At 40.6% G+C, this 18,451-nt stretch overlaps 1 protein-coding gene across 2 annotated transcripts in view; it reads left to right on the forward strand.

Annotated features, from left to right (window-relative positions):
- The window catches only part of SGMS2 (sphingomyelin synthase 2), a 40,151-nt gene that overhangs the window by 1,388 nt on the left and 20,312 nt on the right, over positions 1-18,451 (forward strand). Inside the window, exon 1 of one of the 2 annotated variants that reach the window (XM_041479896.1) lies at positions 2,246-2,813. The exons of the other annotated variant lie outside the window; for it this stretch is intronic. The gene's annotated coding sequence lies outside the window, so the exon portion shown is untranslated. Of the gene's footprint in view, positions 1-2,245; positions 2,814-18,451 lie in introns of those variants that run through there. 2 annotated transcript variants of the gene reach the window in all.

Consider the following 18,451-nt stretch of genomic DNA (forward strand, 5'->3'; position numbering starts at 1 on the left):
ATCTTGCAGCTTCAGTTCTCCCATCGTAGGACTAAACAGGATTCTGGTGGAAGCTGCTTCTGAAAACTGCCCAAGTGTCTCTTTGGAAATAGTCAGAATTTTAATGCACAAGCTGGCTGTGTTCGGTTATAGAATTACTGTTTCCAATAATATCCCTGCTGATCTCATGAAAGGGGGAAAAAGTAAACAGTAATGAAAAAGATGCTGGGTTTGTTCCAAGTGAAAGGAACAGTAATTATTTTTTCCCCTCAAAGCTCTGTTTCTGTGTTCTTTCCCTCTCATCTGCCTCCCTGGGAGGTGAAGGGGAATGTGACTTGTGAGTCTCCCCACGGAATTCTGTCTTTGTGCAAGGTTTCTTTTTCCTCAAAATAAGTTATCATTTTGTAAGTCTTGTTATCTCTCACTTAATTCCCGTCTGAAAACAATCTTCTGAAGTCAATTTTGTTTAAAGTAAAGGTCAAGAGATATGCTACTATTTCCTCTAGCAAGTTTTGTGACTTCACAAATTTGCTGCTTGCTTTTGAAGGTTTGTTGTTATGCAGGACTTGCAAACAGTTCTTACCAGATTAGTTCAAGACCCTCTCCTGGAAGCTGCTCCTCACAGATCCACCCCTGAGCTCTACTCTTCAACCTCTCATCTGCATGGGTGGGCTTGTGGGGCTGGGGGTGAAGTGTAGCCTTGAATGAAGTAAGAAAATGAACTGCTATTTTTTACTTACTCAAATGAAGTGCTTCAGAGAATTATTTAAGAGTAATGCCAGCGTTTCAGCTTACTGATCTAAATAATTTAGAAAAATGCCAGTAAAATTTACAGTCTTTGCTTTTAACCTTTCTTCAGTGGCTCTTTTTTAATTAAGGAAAACTAGGGGAGGCCTCTGTTTAGCCTTTGCTGTACTTTGCTTTGCCTGTAGATACTTTTTTTTTTCCAATTGCATTGCTGTTTCTACTCTTGAACTGTTACTCTGTCCGTTATTGTCCTCTCTGTAGAACAGCTTGAAGTAAGATACAATTCTGCAAAGGCATGTATGTGGTTGTGTATGCAATAAGGCATATCTATGTATTTCTGTAATCAGTTAAAAACAAATGCCCTGCCCATGGTACCTTTTTTTTCCCTTTCAGATTTTATTTTAAAGGAAGCATTACCTACTTAGGAGAATTGGAGGGGTGGTGGGAGGGGGGATTACAGTAGAGAGACAGCACCAAAGAGAGCTGTGAGGCTCCAGCAGACCTCTTTGGTTCAGCACTACAGGTGTGTATGTTCATTCACCTAGCAACAGGCACAGCAGTAGCCTTGCTGAATTGTTTAACTGGTTATAAGAGACTGTTTGCATTAAGCCTGCGGGAGATAAAACTTGGAAGTCCTGGCATTCTGTCTGTAGCAGTGCCCTGGCTGTCACTGTTGGACCAGGGTAGTTTCCCTGTCCCACAGAAAACTGAGAGTGCGGAAAATTTTTCCACTCTGTGCTGGAATAAATTCTCTCTTCCCTTCCCCCAAGCTTTTGTGGAAAAAAACAAAGTGTGAGCAACGCAAGCAGAAAAGCCAATAGCTGGGTGAAGGGGGCTTTCCAGGGGGGTGACGAACAGAGGGTCAGGTGCCTTCCTCGAAGCCAGGGCTGTGTGCCGGGCCGCCGCTCTGTCGTGTGCCCGCTCGGCGCTGCAGCCGGGTGGCTGAGGCAGGGCAGGTGGGTATCGGCCAGAGCTGGTTTCGGCGAGGATGACTTGACACCTTCCTCCCCCTCCCTTCCTCCCCCGCCAATCACGTGTTTCTTACACTGGAAAACTCCCAACAAAATCTGTCTGCTACGTAGTGATGGGGGAACTCTTTTGAATAAAAAAGAATCTTTAAAAAAAAAAAAGGGGGGGGGGGGGGGGGGAATACCCCTCCACCCACCGCAAAAAAATAAAAAATAAAAGCCAAACAAAACCCCGAGGAAAGCCATGTCCAGTTCAGAGACGGGGGTGAAACACTTGAGAAGCAGGGGGTTTCAGTGACAGTCATCTGTCACATGAGCAGATTTGGGGAAATCAAATCCCCCGGCAAAACCGGGAAGCCCGTCGCTGCGAGGGCGGCGGCGCTCGGCTGTGGCCTGGCTGCGGGGGCGGCCCCGGCACCTGCCCCCGCGCTGGCGGCGGCGGCGGGCGGTGCCCTTCCCGTAGCAGGCGGTTCAGGGTGGGCAGGGCAGGTGCCGGCGCCCCTTTTGCGGGCTAACGTGGCCCTTGCCCGGCGGCAGCGGGAGGCGGGGCCGGCACCTTGCGCGGCGGGCGGGGGCTCCGAGAGGCCCGGCCGGTCCGGCCGGCCCTGCCCCGGACAGCGGCGGCGGCGGGGTGAGTCACTGCTTGGAAATGGAGGGGGCGGGCGTGCGCGTAGCAGAATGAATGATGTCAGGGAGCACCGCGGCGAGCATGAGGCTCTCGGCAAACACGGCGGCGGCCGCAGCCCCGAACGAGCGCTGCCCCCGGCGCCCCCCGGCCCGGAGCCGCCCTCCAGCGGGAGAGCCCTTCCAGCTGCGGCACTGCTGAGGCAGGAAACCTCTGCGAGAAGTGTCGTCTCCGCCGACGCCCTTAAAGCCGGTCCCTTTCGCCGGGAGGGAGAAGAGGCTGAGGCTGGGAGAGGAGCAAATTGCAGGGGAAGGTAGAGATTGTGGCAAACTTTCTAGCTGCTTCTGCGTGCTGCTGCCTCACCGGTGGGAGTGTCTGCCCATAAGGAACTGCAGAGCCCAAACCCAGGAGCCCTGAGGCTCCAGAAACGACTTCCAGCCGCCTTTGGAGAGGAACTGCCAGCAGTGCGAGATTTTGCATGTACGGCTGAGTAGGTAAGTTGGGAGCGGCAGAGGTGGATTAAAGCGTGGCGTACCACAGGTGCCCACTTGGAGACCCTCTTTCACAGAAGACCTACAGCTGTCAGCTGGATGGAGACTGGGAAGAGCAGTCCCATGCTTGTGGTCTCTTCCATTTCTAGAGTTTGAGGCCCCTCTATCTAGGGAGGGCACCTGCTGTTTTGATTTCTCTTGCCAACGTGGAACATACCTAGTCGGAGAGTAAAATTCTATGGTTTTGGTGTGGGCAATGCGTACATACCTCTTAGAGTAGTACCACATACCTAGCTGCTCAGGAGGGGACTTCAAAATGTGCGATTTCAGCTCAGGAAGATAAATTGTTATTATAAGGCTCTTAAGGGTGTTGTAAAGGTCTTTTGTTATAGGTGGGTTTTTTTCTTATTGCGTGTCTGCTCTGTTGAAGCCACTCTTAAACTTCCTGAACTGCTGCTGAACTGAACTTTTGACTTAGTGGCAGGTTGCTTTTGTTTAAATGTTGTACGGTTTCTGGCATAAATTTAGCTTTAAATCCTTGTGAAAAGTAGTTAATGCATAGTCTTCTAGCAAAGTAATAAAACTAGGATACAATGTAGAATATCTGTTGTTCAGTTCAGTCCATTTCTAAACATTTTGTTTCATTTGAACACCTTAGGAAATCAAACATCTGTCCTTAAACCACTTGACAGATATTAATTTATGCACAGTTAATTATACAAGTGAATGGCTCTGTAAGAGTATTAGCATAAAGTGAGCAGGTGCATGGTACTTCATCTGAGACAACAGGCCTTGCAGGAGTTTTGGCAGGCTTCACTTTAAACCACATTTATTAAATGCTTTGTCCGAAATCAATTTACTTTTTTTCATTATATTTAATGTAGTTGCTTAGATGTATTATTATTTGACAAGGCAGGTTTTTGAGGCTCTATAGCCTTAAATACTTTCTTGCTGTGAAACTAATAACTTTTATTCCTTATTTTGCCCTAATTTAATTAATCTAAGGCTTAATTTACTAGAAAGGTCAATGTGCTTGCTTCCATATTTCTTTCCTTTTAGGTTGTGATAATCTGTGTCTGATTTTGAACTTTCTGCTGAAAAACATATACTTGTCTGTGTCCTCCAGAAAAATATTCCAGTGTACCCTGTGTAATATGTCAGTCTTAGACAGTATTGGACAAATCAAGTGGTGATCGGGAGAAACTTTAGGTGAAAATCTAAGGGGACAACAATAGTTAGGTGATAAAAGCCCCTAATGAGGTAGATTTCCATGCTGTCCTTGAAGTGAACTTACACAATAGAGAAATGACAATTTGAAGAGCGCAAAGACAGATTATTTTTTTTCAGTCACGGGTTGGCAATCTCAATATAGAGTGCCTTTACTCCTGAATTTTAAATATGGAGCCATGGATGGCATGTTGATAAGCATCTACTTTTCTGTACTGTAGAAGTGTGCTCTAGTTGTAATATTGTAAGACAGAAATGAATTCAGAACTTAATGTTTCAAGTAGACATCAGAAGTGTTATATCAGGGATACAGTATAGTGAAAAACTGAAGATTTCCTTATCAATGCAAAAAACTCAGCTCGCACATGTACCTCCCTGTCTCTGGAGGAGGTGAAATTAAGAGACTTAATTGTAGGTATTTTTATTTCTAAAGCCTGAAGTTATTTATTGTGTATGAGTACAGCATATTAAAGGTATGAAGACTGAAAAGTATTGTGTACTGATTTTCAAGGATTAACAAAATAAGTACTGAAACAAGTGAGGGATTTAAAAAATGAGTAGCCTTTTTAAAGAAGCAGAAAATGTAGAAGGTTTTTGAAGAAATGGCTCATTACACTTAAGTCTTCTGGAACAGAAGTGGTCTTTGAAGACAGAGGTATTTGTAATAAAATTGCATGCCTCTTCTGTTTGGATTTTTTTTTTCCTAATTTTGGTGGCCTGTTGGCCTACAATAGTTTTTGATACCATTTGTGGTAAGTGGACAATACAGATGCTGTGACATATTCTTTAGTATGGCTGTGGTATTGCACTGATCCGCACAGATGCTGCGAAGATTAATGTAACACTAGGTCCACTGTCTTCAGAGCTCTCTCCCTGCTGGGTGAATTGTTTGTACCATGGACACCACTGTCCCCAAAGATGCTGTGCACACTAAGAATGTCAGACATCCAGGCACCACTGTCCCAGCAGATGCTGAAGAACTTAAGAGCTGCTGGGGAAGTTATACGTAACAGCACAGATAGCTCTGTGTTATGTTTCAAACAGAAAGTCTATTCTGGACATTTCTTAACTCTCCTGAAACCCAGCTCTTCTAGTGAGGCTCCAGAACGTTAATAGCCACAAGTGTCTCCTGTATGAGGATGCTTGCTTAAGTTAACACTAGCAGGTATCACTGTTTCTCTTCCCCAGATCAGATCTTGTGGGGATATGGGTGATAAAGTGAATGAAGTACTTCTTACCAATATAATTGGTTTTGCAAGTCTGTGGCTGTTGATAGGAATTTTAATAGGACAAAAATATAAAGTAAAAGTGAATCAGCTTTAGGGAAATGTGGTACTTGCCCTCTAGCTAATATATATGCAGTATCTGTAAAATAAGGGGACTACTGTGCTTTGAGGTCATGCTTGTGGTTGCTGAGTAAAACTTTCTGCTTTACTGTGTGTCAGGTGGGTCCTGCTTGAAATCTGATGGCATTTAAAAATGTCGGCATCTAGTCTGTTGTATGGATGAAGAAACAGTTATCAGAGTATCTGAGGCTCTTGAGGTCATGATTTCAAATAGAATGGTTCTTGATGAAACAGTGTTTGGGTTTAGATCATCAGAGAAAATAATGAGCATCATTAATCAGGAGAACTTCACTGCATTCTTTCTGACAAGAGAATTTTATAGCAAAAAAGCATGTATTACTTATTTTTTTCAGAAAAAATAGTTTTTCTGATGTGTAACTCTAGAATGGGAGAATGTCCTGTTTATTTGAAGGTACCTGAACAAAAAATCAGATGTCACTTAACCTCTATCTGGGGAGGGTAACTTTCAACTGCCATGTATAAATTTCAAGAACATCTCACTTATTATAGATAAAGTTTGTATATAAAAATGAAGTTGCTGATATTAGTAGAACTGTGAGTGTTCCAGAGTCTGATCTTGGAAGTTACACATTGCAATGTCTTCCTGTTCCTAGCTTTTCTCCTGGCCTTTAGAGTTCATCTCTTTCTGCTCTGTTCTGTAGTCTTTAGTCTTTTATATGTAGTGATTTCCTCAGGCTGAATCTTACTGGGATCCTGTGCCATGCAGTAAGCTCTGCACTGAACTTTGCAGTGTTGTTGTGTCTGTGGTTACTGATGCAAATTAGGATTAGGGTTGTACACCTGTTCTTTCTTGGGGAAATGCTGAGTCTCTTGGGCACAGCACTGAATGTTTTCAAAAGTTGCATCAGCTTAATTTGGTTGATTTAAGCTGAACTGGTACAAAGCATTTAGGAATATGGTTGCTTAAGAATGGCTAAATTTAAAGTAAATTCCCTCTGGATTATTTCTGATTTAGTAGTAATCTGAAATCTTAAATGGAATTTAGAGAGTTGGATTCAGTTTTTCTGACAAGATGGCATATCATGGCTGAAACTGGAAAGAAAGTTTAAGGTACAAATAATGATTAACTGTATCTTCAGTTACAGTAGGGTTACTTTGGTAGTGGAAGAGATGGCTATCACAAAAGAAACCAACAGAAGTGAGCAATAAACTCCAGGAAGCTATTTATATTTAAGGTGTTTTTTCTAACCCCCCATCTGAGAATTTATAAACTGCCTGCAGCAGTTTATGATCACAGATTTTCAAGGGTCCCCAGGCAATTGGTCATGTTCTTTGTGCTTCAGAGGCAGTTTTACCTGTTAGTTGTCATAAACCAGTATGGCCCATGTGAAGTTCTGTAACCTCCTTGCCTTTGGGGAAGGCCTTTTGGCCTAGACTGCCTGTTGATATCTTAGGTGTGTGTCAGTCTTGCTGCTACTGTAAGCTGAAATATTCACAGAGTGAAGTTTTAAGTACTAATATGGACTAAACACATATAAATTAAAAAGCCCAGTATTAGTACATTTATTCTGTCTAATTAGTATATTATTTCTGTCTTTAGGCAAGTTCTGATAGCAAAGTGTCACTCCGAGCTATCAAAACTTACTAGAGTTTGCATTTGTAGTGTCAACTTAGAGAAGGATGGGTTTTTTGTTTTCCTTGATCATACACATCTATGATCATAGTTCATGCCTCTAATAATAGAACTTAAATTTAATTGTGTTTTTTGGTTGGTTAGTTTTGATTGTGTGTGTTTTTGTTAAATCTGAATTAACTCTAAAATAAATGGGAGTCTTTAATCCTATCAGAGTGCAGAAATCTGTCCAGCCTCAAAGAACAGGCCTCTTGGATTTTTTAAGACCTAGCTTAAAGCCCTAAGCAAAAGGTCATGTTTTCCAGTTCTTGAAGTATTATTAGTATGTGTTAGAAGTATTTTGGCATATGCTACCTTTCCAGAAAGTCTTTAATAGAACTCTTGAGTCTGTAGAAGTCCTTTATTAAGAAGTCACCTGCTCTCACTACTTGTTTTTTTTAATGTTGAAATACGTTTGCATTTTCTAATCTTTCTCTTTTTAGAGTGTGTATTTTGCTTAACCTCCTAAGATCTTAAACTGTTGTGTGATGAGTGCTGAATGACTTCTCACAGTTAGTTTCAGCCATGTGAAATGTACATAACAGTGACAAAATGTTTACTTATGCACACACCCAAGTTCCTGCTTATGTTCACTTTAGTGCTGGCCAGTTGGTTAGTGGAGCAGAGCTAAATAAGGAGACAGCATCTCCAGACTTCTTTTTTATCCAGTGTCAGCTGTGTTATGCTTATTTCCTATCCAAAAACTGAATTCAACTCTATATGCTTCATTTGATATTCCAGACTACTGCTAAATCAGAAATAATGAGGCAGTCTCCTTATTTAGGTGACATAATTTGCTGAAGAGAAGCAGCAGTAGAGAAGGTCATGCCTCATAGTCATTAATTCTGTGTTTCATCTGGAGGGCATGGTACAATCCTGTAGCTTGTTGATAGTTCTAGTATGCTTCTACAGTAATTACAGTTTATTTGATTATTTTTTTAATTTCTTTTTTTTACTTCCCCACATCAGCTTTGTAAATGGGAAATTGCACTTGTTGTCTGTAGATGCATTATGCCAAATATCTACTGCTCATGTCTTGGTTTGAGACTGAACACAGGCTCTATTGGAGCAAAGTGTTCCCATCACTGCAGTTGCTTAAAAAGGACGTCTTAAAAGCTGTAATGCTGTGTTACTCTCTTAACAGTGCTAGAATTCTGTTTCATCTTCTGACAGTTATTCTGTCAATTTTCAAATTTATATGCTAATTTCAGTGAAAAATCAAAAGCATTTAAACTGAAATTCTGAGAGCCCTGTTTTGTTTTGGTGGGATTTTCTTCTGTAATACTGAGAGATATGAATTCTTATGACCCTCATTTGGATTAGGTGCTGGTTTTTTTTCTGGTGACTTAACTTTTTCAGGAGTGTATAGAAACTATGGATATGTTGTAGCTTAAAAAGTTAACTCGTGTTACTTTTAGTTCCTGTGTATTAGAAGCCTGACAAAAGTCCTACCAAAGCTTGTGGTTTTTCCTGTTTTCATAATACTGTACTGATCTGTAAGGATGCCAGGTAAGAGTTCCTTACAATGCCAGTCTCAGAACCATGTGCTTGTCTTCATTTGATTTTACGTATTAGTTTGAGTGTCACTCAACAAGAGTTCATTCTTGTCTCCTGGCATACCATCTTGCTCTTCTAGAGGCCAAAACTTGGCTCTAATTTATTAGTAAAAATTAATACACTTGCTTAAGCTGCTGTTACTGAAATGCAGATGCTGTTTTTCACAGAACTGTTTGCAAACTGCTTTGAAAGCATGTGTATACTTTGCATGCAGCTATAGGGAATGATCTTGAAATTTTTGAGAGAAAAAAATCAACTCCACTTGATGTGGAAAATGTGACAAAGCTAAAGGTGGTTCTCCAAAGTGAGACTCTGTTTATTTCTATTCTGTGAGACAGCACATTGGCTGAAGTTGTTTGAATCCTATTATTGACTATTAAAAGTTCTCATGCACTAACATAGAAAAACAACACTCCAGTGTTTTTGTTTTCCTAGAAAATTTTTTAACTTTCATGGTGGACTTCAGTCTTGAGAGGAAGGGCTGTGGCGTCCTGTTTGGCACTGAAGCAAGAAATATTAAAGGCATTGTTCCTTCCAAGGTGCCACAGTGAACTTAGAAGTTAAATTGGAAGTTAATATTAAGGCAACTAATTGAAGAGTTTAGTGTTATGGGTTTAAACTTCTGTCCACTGCATTGATTGTGTCCTGAGTTTTCAGATTATTCAGAATTCATCTTTTTAGCGATAACTATGACTTGTTATAAGGAAACTGAATACTACACATGCTACACAGCTGGATGGCAAGTGCTTTCCAATGAGAATGGTTTTCTTGTTGGCCTTTGTGTTGTGTTCTGCAGTAACCATGGTCATTAGCTTCCTCCATGCAGGTGTTTAAAAAATGGCTCAGCTATTTCCATATGTGCAAACAGGCATGAGTGTAACGTTTCTTCATTCTTCTGTTTGGAATAATGTGTATCTCTCTGGTAAAGTCAGTGACTTGTAATGACTTTTAAAGGTTAATATGGATGAAATGAATCTCAGCTGACCATCAATATCACAAGGCACAATATCTCAAATAGCAAAGCTTAAGTTGTTGGGCTAAATAATTATAATTCTTGATCTTAAAGTATTTTTCTTTGATACCAAGTGCTTGGGTTTTTTTAAAGTGTAATTTTACAGATTGCAGGCAGTTTATGCTTTCTTGTGTGCATTAGTTCCTAGTCACTAGACCATCCGAACAAGATAAGGTGCATGGCTTAGCTTTACTTTGCAGAATGAATGTTCCCATAAAAAGTTTCTTGTTTGGGTTTTTTTCCCCCCTTAATTTGTAGTACAATGATGTTTATATTGAAGTCTTAAACATCACAGAGGTTGACTAAACTCTTTACCTCTTCTGTATTTGAGGAGCTCAGAGCTTAATGACTGAATACTAGTCCCCTTCCAAGGCCTGGGGGGCAGAGGAGAGTGGTAGGAAAGCAGAAGCTCTGTTCTGTTATGCGGCAGTAAGGGCAAACACTAGAACCATGTTCTTCTACCTTACCTGTAACTCTTTTGAGTGTGCACACATATGCTTTCTTCCTATTCTCCCTCTGCATACCATGGTAGTAGAATCAGGAACAAAGCTTTTAGCACTGCAAGCCTTTCTAGAACACATGACAGAGGCAATACAGCTTAGTCAAAATTTGACTGTGATGTGTGTAACATGCAGATAAAGTTCGTTCTTATGGAAGTCTCTATTGCAGTTACAAGGACAGCTATGAGAGGAATATTGTACTTTGGCTTCCATAATTTGCTTGAAGAACCCTTATCTTGATTAATCTTCCATAACATTATTATGAAGATGCTTCTGATTTTAATGGTTTGTATTGCTCAGAAGGTTTTAAGACTGTTACATAGCTTATAATTTGGTCATGCATTGTTGAGAATGTAGCATGAAAAATGTCCTGACACATGCATTTATGGTGATATTCTATAGTGTTTCTAATTAGAATCAGAAAAAGGCTTTCTCTTTTTACCAAAAGGCTTATAAACTGCAGGATGGTATTTTTAGTGTTGTGTATTTGTCATAGTGTGATTTGATGGCGAAAAAGACAATCTTAGTGGACAGAAAATGTATTGGTATTTAGGATGATGTTTTTGTCTTGTCACTATTATGACTGTTTTATAACACTGTTTCCACACCTCTCATCTCCTCTTTTCATGAGTCCTGTAGGTCTAGGAGAGCTCAAAGGTCTGAGAGGACCTTTGTGTCTGTTTACCTTTTAGCCAGGCAGCACCCACAGAGTGATTGCCCATGAGATACGTTTGCAGATAACCAAGCTGTAAGGCAAATAGATTTTCATGCTGGTACATGCCAAAGAACATGCAGCTTTTAACCTAACAGTTACAGCTCTAAGAGTCTGAGGTGTGTGAGCCCCTTGTCTGGTGATTTTCTGTCTCCTGTATATGTTAAGAAAGTGGTTTGTGTAGTTAGACTGAGTAGTACCAGTTCCAGTAAGGTTTATTTGGTGTTTTTTGGAAGTTTTGTGTTTGTTTTTTCAATTGCCTGCTGTGAAGTCTGCACATTAGCTCAAATGTTGAGGGTTAGTGGCAATTCAGGTTCTTCCTTGAAAGTGTCTCAGTATGTGTCTGTGCATATTCAGTGTTCTGGTGTCTGAATATGCTTAAGGAATTTCACTGCAGGTTTTTATCCTGGACACTTCAGGTGATTGCCCTGACTGCCTACTTGTAGAATAAGAGATCAGTTTGTGCTCTTGCCCCATAGAAGCAGAATTGAACAAGAGTCAGTTCTGTATAAATCTGTTTTATAAGTCTTGCTGTCAGACATGAGGAAACTTTGGGAAGCCAAGAACTTTCTCTGAACAATCCTTTTTAGATCAGGGTAGTTACTCATGCTGTTGGATTTAAACCTCAATACTTAACTTGTTTGAGTGTATTCTGTAAAGCTCTCCTGTGAGTACAGGAAAATGTAGGCTATGGCAGATGCCTTAATTCTAGAGATATGGCACTTATTTTCTGCATCAGACCTACACATCTGAGTATTCAATACTTAAGGCAGCTCATAGTGTGCATTATCTGAAAAGGCAATCAGATTTGTGCAGAGGTTGGACTTATTTTTTGGGCTGACTTGTTTACGGTCTTTGGACTGTAACACTCCTGTTTATAAAACCAGTTTCTTTAGTGTTCTTTGTCTTGCATGAGATATGGAGCTCATCTGGAACGTTTCAGGGAGGAATAATATACCTGCTGTAGGGCACAGATTCTTTTCTGAAGGTCTTAAGCTGTGAAATTCTGACTCAATTTTTGTCTTATGCTGGAACAGCATTTTGCATTCCTTGTGTTAAAAGACTTTTTTTAAATTTTTTTTTTTTTTACTTTTTTTTCAAGTTAAAGTACTAGGAAGGAGATAAAATGGATCTGCTCTGGGATTTCGGGTACATTTCTTCTGTTTTTCACCAACAAAACTTACCAATGCATGGGTAACTTGTGATTCACTATTTTTGTTTATACATGTGTACAATATGGATAACTGCATTTCATGTAGTTCAATAAAATTAACTTTGACCAGTCATGTAAGTTAAACATGCATGGCCTAGACTGTTTGCATGAGCTTAACTGATTAATTCTGCTGCACTGGCAGTGGAACAGCTTAACGTGGGCTGGAATGTACGAGTATCCCAGCCTGACTTCTGTTTCCAGATAGATAAAATATACCTTCCTGGGTGGCAGCTTTTATAGTCAGTCCTGAACCATCCCCATCTTTGTATGTTGTCTTGATAAAGCAGTGTTAAGAAATTCCATGAGCTGGGATTGGTATGGAATGTTACAGGCCATCTTGGTCTGCCCCAGCTTTAACATCATTAACATCTTAGCACACCTCTTGAGTTATGATGGTAGCCTAATATAATGTGGAATTTTGATTTCTTCCTAATTGGCTTGCATGAGTCTAGAAGGCTGCTGCCTCTCTCCTCTGCAGACGTGTAATTGCTCCTGTGGGGGTGTTTCTTGTTATACAATGTCTGTCATGCAGGGTGTGGCATTCACGTGTTTAATATTGACATATCATCATGTGCATGTTTTGTGCTTCAGTTGTGCACCTTTGACATGGTGAAGTTACCCACCTTTTAAAGTAGTGCTCAAGTGCAAGTGATGTGGGGACCTTCTAGGGTAAATCCCTGTGAGACTTGCCTTTGTTCCCTTTGCTGTATGTCTAGAATAGATTTGAATTCAGGGTATTTTTGGTGCCACTGATACTTGGGTGTGCCATCCTACTCCTGGCAAGATGATTCCCAGAGGAGAGTAGTTGACAGCAAAGACACCTGCAGTGGCTCTAGCTGCAAAATGGCCATGCAGGAGCAGTTCCTGCAACAGCTGATTTTAGCAGAGGCTGTGTTGTGCAAGCCGTTGTCCTGGCCTGCATTTAGCCAGGTAAGTACCTTAAAAAGTGGCCTGGCTTGCTGTTGTGCTGTGTTAATGAAAGCTCTTGAAATCCAAGCCACTATTGGGTCTATTTCAAGCTATGCTCTAGACAACAATTTTCTCAGATTATGCCCATTTGCCCTAAATTTAGAAGGTTACTTATAAAGGTAGAATGTGATCTGTCCTTGCTGATAGATGCAGATCTCTTGACATATTTGGTATTTTTGAGGAAAACTTATGCAGGAACACAGCAGAAATAGCAGTATGTAATAAGATAGTGGCCTCCTTTATGGAAAAAGACAGTTGGTACACCAGAATAATTGTTTTTATTGTGCCCTAATTTTGCCAAGTTCTTCATTCTCTTATTTTAAAACTGCTTGGCACTATTTCCAGTTGAACACTTAATTCTGTCCTTAGACTTCTGTAACTGATCACGTGGAATTAGTTGATTCACCACTTATTTACTGTACACCATGACTACTCAGCACACATTCACATCACTGGTCTCAGGGAGTCTAGAGATGAGACTGACTTTGTCCTAAACAGTTTTTTCAGCTGCAGTTCTGACTGGGGAACAGTTGATAGAATCTGTTTGGCCCTCCATGTTTTACATAGTCTACATGGCACCTCTTTGCCCTCCATTCCTCTTCTCAAATCAATGTGTATATAGATGTCTGCTGGGCATTGCGATAAGAATGCCATAAAATGCCTTTTGGATATTTTTTATAGAATACTTTCTATTTTAAAGTAAGTTTTAGGGCCTCCCATGAAAATGTGACCAAGAATTATGATATATGTTTGTAAATTACTTTTTCCAAATGTCCTTTCTGAAACATCTTTTTTGATCACCCATTCTTTGCTTCTTCTGCCCCAAAATTTTTTCATGGACAGTAAGACAAAGGTTAGAAGTGGTCCTGGTTTCCAGCCTATGGGTTTTTTCCTGTGGAAATAGTCTCTTGACTCAAAATCTTAAGTTACAGTAATGTTACTTAAATGAAGAAATGGAAAATAATGTTTAGTGCAGCTGGTATGACTGCTATTTAGCAGGAAGTTTGATTGGCCAGCTTTTATTTCCACTTCACATTCAGCCTTGATTGATTTGAGTGATCATTTGCTTGCCTATGCTTCTAAGGATAACAGGTTCAGTGACGACCAGAAGCCTTCCTTGAGTACAACACATAGTTTAAGGTGTGGAGGTTGCTACTTGACGTACATGATGATACAGTGTAATATAAATCATTGTGTAGATTGAGAGTCACCTTAGTATGTTCACACCAGCTGGTAGGATAAGATCAATGTAATTTCAGTCATTAATTTAATTTGTACCTTTTTAGTTATGCTGTGTGTGCATGATGGGCAAGATGTAGGTGTTACAAAGCAGTTGTGTGATGTTACAATGAAAGACTCTAATGATAGCTTTTGAGGAGCAATGATGGCTTTGCAGCTGAAGATGCTATTCAGCTGTTTTCTTGCAGAAATAGTTTTAATCTTATATTTTTATAAGATCACCAACTTCCTCATTTCAGTCCTTTCTGAGTTGGTTCTTTAAAAGCTCTTAAAAAAGCAAAAAGAATTCTCAAACTATTAGGCAAGAAGGGGAAGACAAATAAATGAAAGTACTGATGTGAATGTATTGGATGTAGAAAGCCTCTATGCTGAGTCTCATGAGCTGCTTGGCATGAAGGAATTTTGTTATTGCCCTGGTGTTCAATGCAGAGTTGTTCTTACCAAAGGCTGTAGTTCAGCAGGGAATAATGAAGAGAGGTTGGAATTATTTTGGAGATGTTTAGTTAGGTTCTTAAATAGTAGCTCTGTGAGGGGCAGTAAAAACACATTAATAGGATTCTTGGCCTCTTTTTATGACCTCTAGGGTGGGGCTGAAATGGAGGTAGTAAAATATATGGGAGAGGTTTTAGATTATAATGGTTATTATTTTCCACTATTGCCCCACTGTTAACATCCTCTCAGAAAATTTATTTAACAATGATACCCAGTGTTGTGGGGAGATAAGATAATCACTTCTCCTGCCTGGCAAGCTAAGGAAACGAGTGTTCTGTTCATCAGTCTGTGGCAGAAACAAGAATGAAGAAGGAAGTGTTGAAGTGCGTAGTACTTAAGTGTTTAGTATGTAAAGTTAAACACTGTCTTTTCTGAATTAAATAATATTAGAAGGAAATATTTTTTCTTGCCAGCATAATGTGGAAAGTATTTTCTTCTATTAATAGAAAGCTTTGAGCTAATGGAATACTTGTGAAGTTTAAAGAAAACCATGGCACTGCATTGGAAGCTTAGGTTGTGATGCCTTTTTTATACTGTGTAATGCTTCAAGTTGGTGCATAGAACTTCAGTGAGAAACCCAGTTACATATGGAAAGCTTAATATAATTTTGGTTATTGCAAACTGGATGCTTGAAGAATATATTATGGAAGGGTTCTTTGCTGCTTTTCTAATCCCCTAAGTAAACATGTCTGGATTCATCATGGTAATTGCTGAAATTGCTCGGTACTCTTGACTTTTTGGTGTTAGAAATAATTTTACCAAGTTTTGGTTCTGAAAGTGTGTCAATAAAAGCTGGGGGGGGGGGCAGGGAAGTGGTAAGGAAGCATGTAGTGTATGAGCTAGATGTAGATTTGGATGTCTGAGCCTGTAAACAAACAACTTGAATGAGGTGTGTTCCATCTCTAGCTGACTGGGGTTGCTGGTTGTGATGCACAAGCCTCAGGCTGCTTGGTGATAGGCATGGCAAGAAGATAGAGAGGAAGACCAAAATAGGGACTACATCATGTTTCTTGGTGAGTTTTAGTCACTCTGTTTACTGTATCATCCCTCTTAACTAATATTCATAAAGCTTGCCAGGCAACTACATCAACAGAGTTGAGCAAGCTGAAAACTGTTCTTAGGGAGGAGTGGAAGCGAGTCATGGATTCTTTCCTGGCTGGTTTGAACGGTGTGTAGTGTGCTAGACTTCTATTGTTGTCATATAGGGTAAAACACTGGCCAGAATACCATCAGACAAGGGTGTGTGTGGGTGTGTAAGTATGGGTGTTCCTGAAAGGAGATGTTTCTGCTGCTTGAGCCTTGGAACACAGCAAGTGTTGCTGCTATGTGCAGAGTCACAAATTGTAATGTGCCACATGAACTGAGGGGTATGTGAAACCAGCTTATAGTATGATACTAATTAGTTTTAAATATGCCCTGTCCTAAGAACTCATGTGAGGTGAGGATTACAGTCCTATGCTTTGCAAGGGCTATCATCTGTTTCAAGCTTTTTAAAAAGTGAGTTATGAGGTAGGAGCCTCTGTGTACACCTTATTGCTAAAAACACTTTTCTCTGGATTGTGCAACTTTTATATGTATTACTGCTGATATTGTAAAATGCTGTGCAGATTTAGAGCAATTACTGTCCTCTCACTTTAAATTTCTAAGGAGGAGGGTTCTTGTTGCTGCAGAAAGTACGCTAGAATGTTCTCAGAAATGTGACCTCTTATTTGCATGTGTACTGGAATGGTCTGCCCGGGGAGGTGGTGGAGTTGCCATCCCTGGATGTGTTTAAAAAGAGATCGGATGCGACACTTGGTGCCATGGTTTAGTTGAGGTTTCAAGGCATGGGTTGGACCTGGTGATCTTCAAGGTGTGATTGTGTGATTCTGTGATTTTGATGGTTTTTTTGGAGGTAACAGGAAGGATTTGACAGGCAATATCTTCTTAATAATTACTCAAATATTTTTAGGGTATATCACAGATCAATTTACTGATTATGTAACTTCCTCTTCTAGCTGATAAGCTGTCGCACAGTCACTTTAAAGCACACATTAGTCACCGTGACTCCTCACTGCCCTGTACTGAAAGTGGTGACTAATCTCTGGGTCTGACTTTCCATTATGAAGTGCAACCTTTACCTCGGTAGCTAGGTGGAGGACTTCACAAAATAGTCTAAAACATTCTTTCCTCCTTTGCTGGGTCCCCCTTACCTCACAGCCAGTGTCTGCAGTTTCTGAGTCATCTAGGAAAGATTTGAGGCATTTGTTGTGCTGCTAGGCCCTTAACAAATCTTTAGACTTTTGCTGTCTCTTTGAGAAGAATCTTGCTTTGGATAGTGCTCTTAAGCAGTGTCTGTGAAGCTCTAGCAGCATGAAAGAAGAAGCCAGCCTGCACATAAAAGCCCGATCCAAAGGCTTATTTTGGCACTTATTTCTGGCATTTTGTCTGATGAAACTGAGGTAGTACAGTGACTTCCATACTTTGTACAGTGTTTACAATAGGCTTTTCTAATTAATAGAAGAAGGTTATGAGCCAAACATTTTTTTTTGCAATGTTACAAAATATGCAGTGATAGAGAACCTTTTTTGCCTTTGTTCAAAAGCAGCTGATTCAGACCTTAAATGTCACTTCAGGTTAGCAGGCCTTTCTGTGCAGGTCTGAAATTCTGAAACAGTCTCATTTTAGAGAGTATGGGTTAAGCAGGAAGAAGACTTAATCTTATTTTTCTGGTATAAAAAAGTTGTGAGGGAGTAATGTTGGAATAAAATTAATACTTCTTTCAGCACTGTTGAAAAGGGATTTAGCAGTGTGCATTGACAGTGAAGGCAGCCAGCACTGTCCTGAGCTGTATTTAATAGGAGCATAGCCATTATTTATAGGGAAGTGATTATTCCTCTCTGCTCAGTACTACTTGGCTGTCTAGAATACTGTACCTGGTTTTTGGTCCTTGATCCAGGCAAAACATGAAGTGACAACAAGCCCAGCAGAGGGACCATCAGGGTGGTCAGGAGTCTGGAGCACAGGCCTGGGAGGGGAGGCTGGGGGAGCCTGGGCTTCAGCCTGAAGAAGAGCAGTCTTAGAGGTGTGTGACTGCAGCCCCTTCATACCTGCAAGGATGCAATCAGGAACATGGGGGCCCGGCTCTTCACAGCAGTGGGAAGATGAGATACAAAGGCTGTAACATCTAATAATTAGATACAAAACCAGTAGATTTAATCATTAAAAAACAAGGAAAACAGCAAAAGTAACAGTCCAGCCTTCACGGTGAGAACAGCCATGCAGTGAAACAGGCTGCGTGGTGAGGTTGTGCTTCTTTGTTGGCATGAAAAGTACAGCTGGATTGAAACCCTGAGTCACTGCTGATCCTGGCTGGAGGCCCAGGGACCTCCTGAGGTTTCTTCTAACCTGAATGATTGTTTGTTCTGCTGGTTCTCCAGATGTGCGACACACCAAATACCGTCCTTTAGAGTCTGGGGGCCAAACAATTCAAGAGTTTGAAGGTTCCTTCATGCAGTTAAGGCAAACCTACTCAGCAGTGTTCAAAATCATAAAAGAGCTTAAAGTATATTTTTTTCCTTGCTTGCTTGGTTTCTGGGGACAGGTAGGATGGGGCTTTAAGGACTTGCTCTAGTGGAAGGCGTCCCTGCTTATGGCAGGAGAGTTTGAACTAGATGACCTTTAAGGTTATTTTCAACCCAAACCATTCTGTGGTGCTACAAATGTGGGGGGGGGGGGGGGGGTTTTTCTTTTTTTTTGGAA

The sequence above is a fragment of the Pyrgilauda ruficollis genome, unplaced genomic scaffold (genome assembly GCF_017590135.1).
Source record: "Pyrgilauda ruficollis isolate IOZ18807 unplaced genomic scaffold, ASM1759013v1 scaffold5, whole genome shotgun sequence".
NCBI classification, from domain to species: Eukaryota; Metazoa; Chordata; class Aves; order Passeriformes; family Passeridae; genus Pyrgilauda; species Pyrgilauda ruficollis.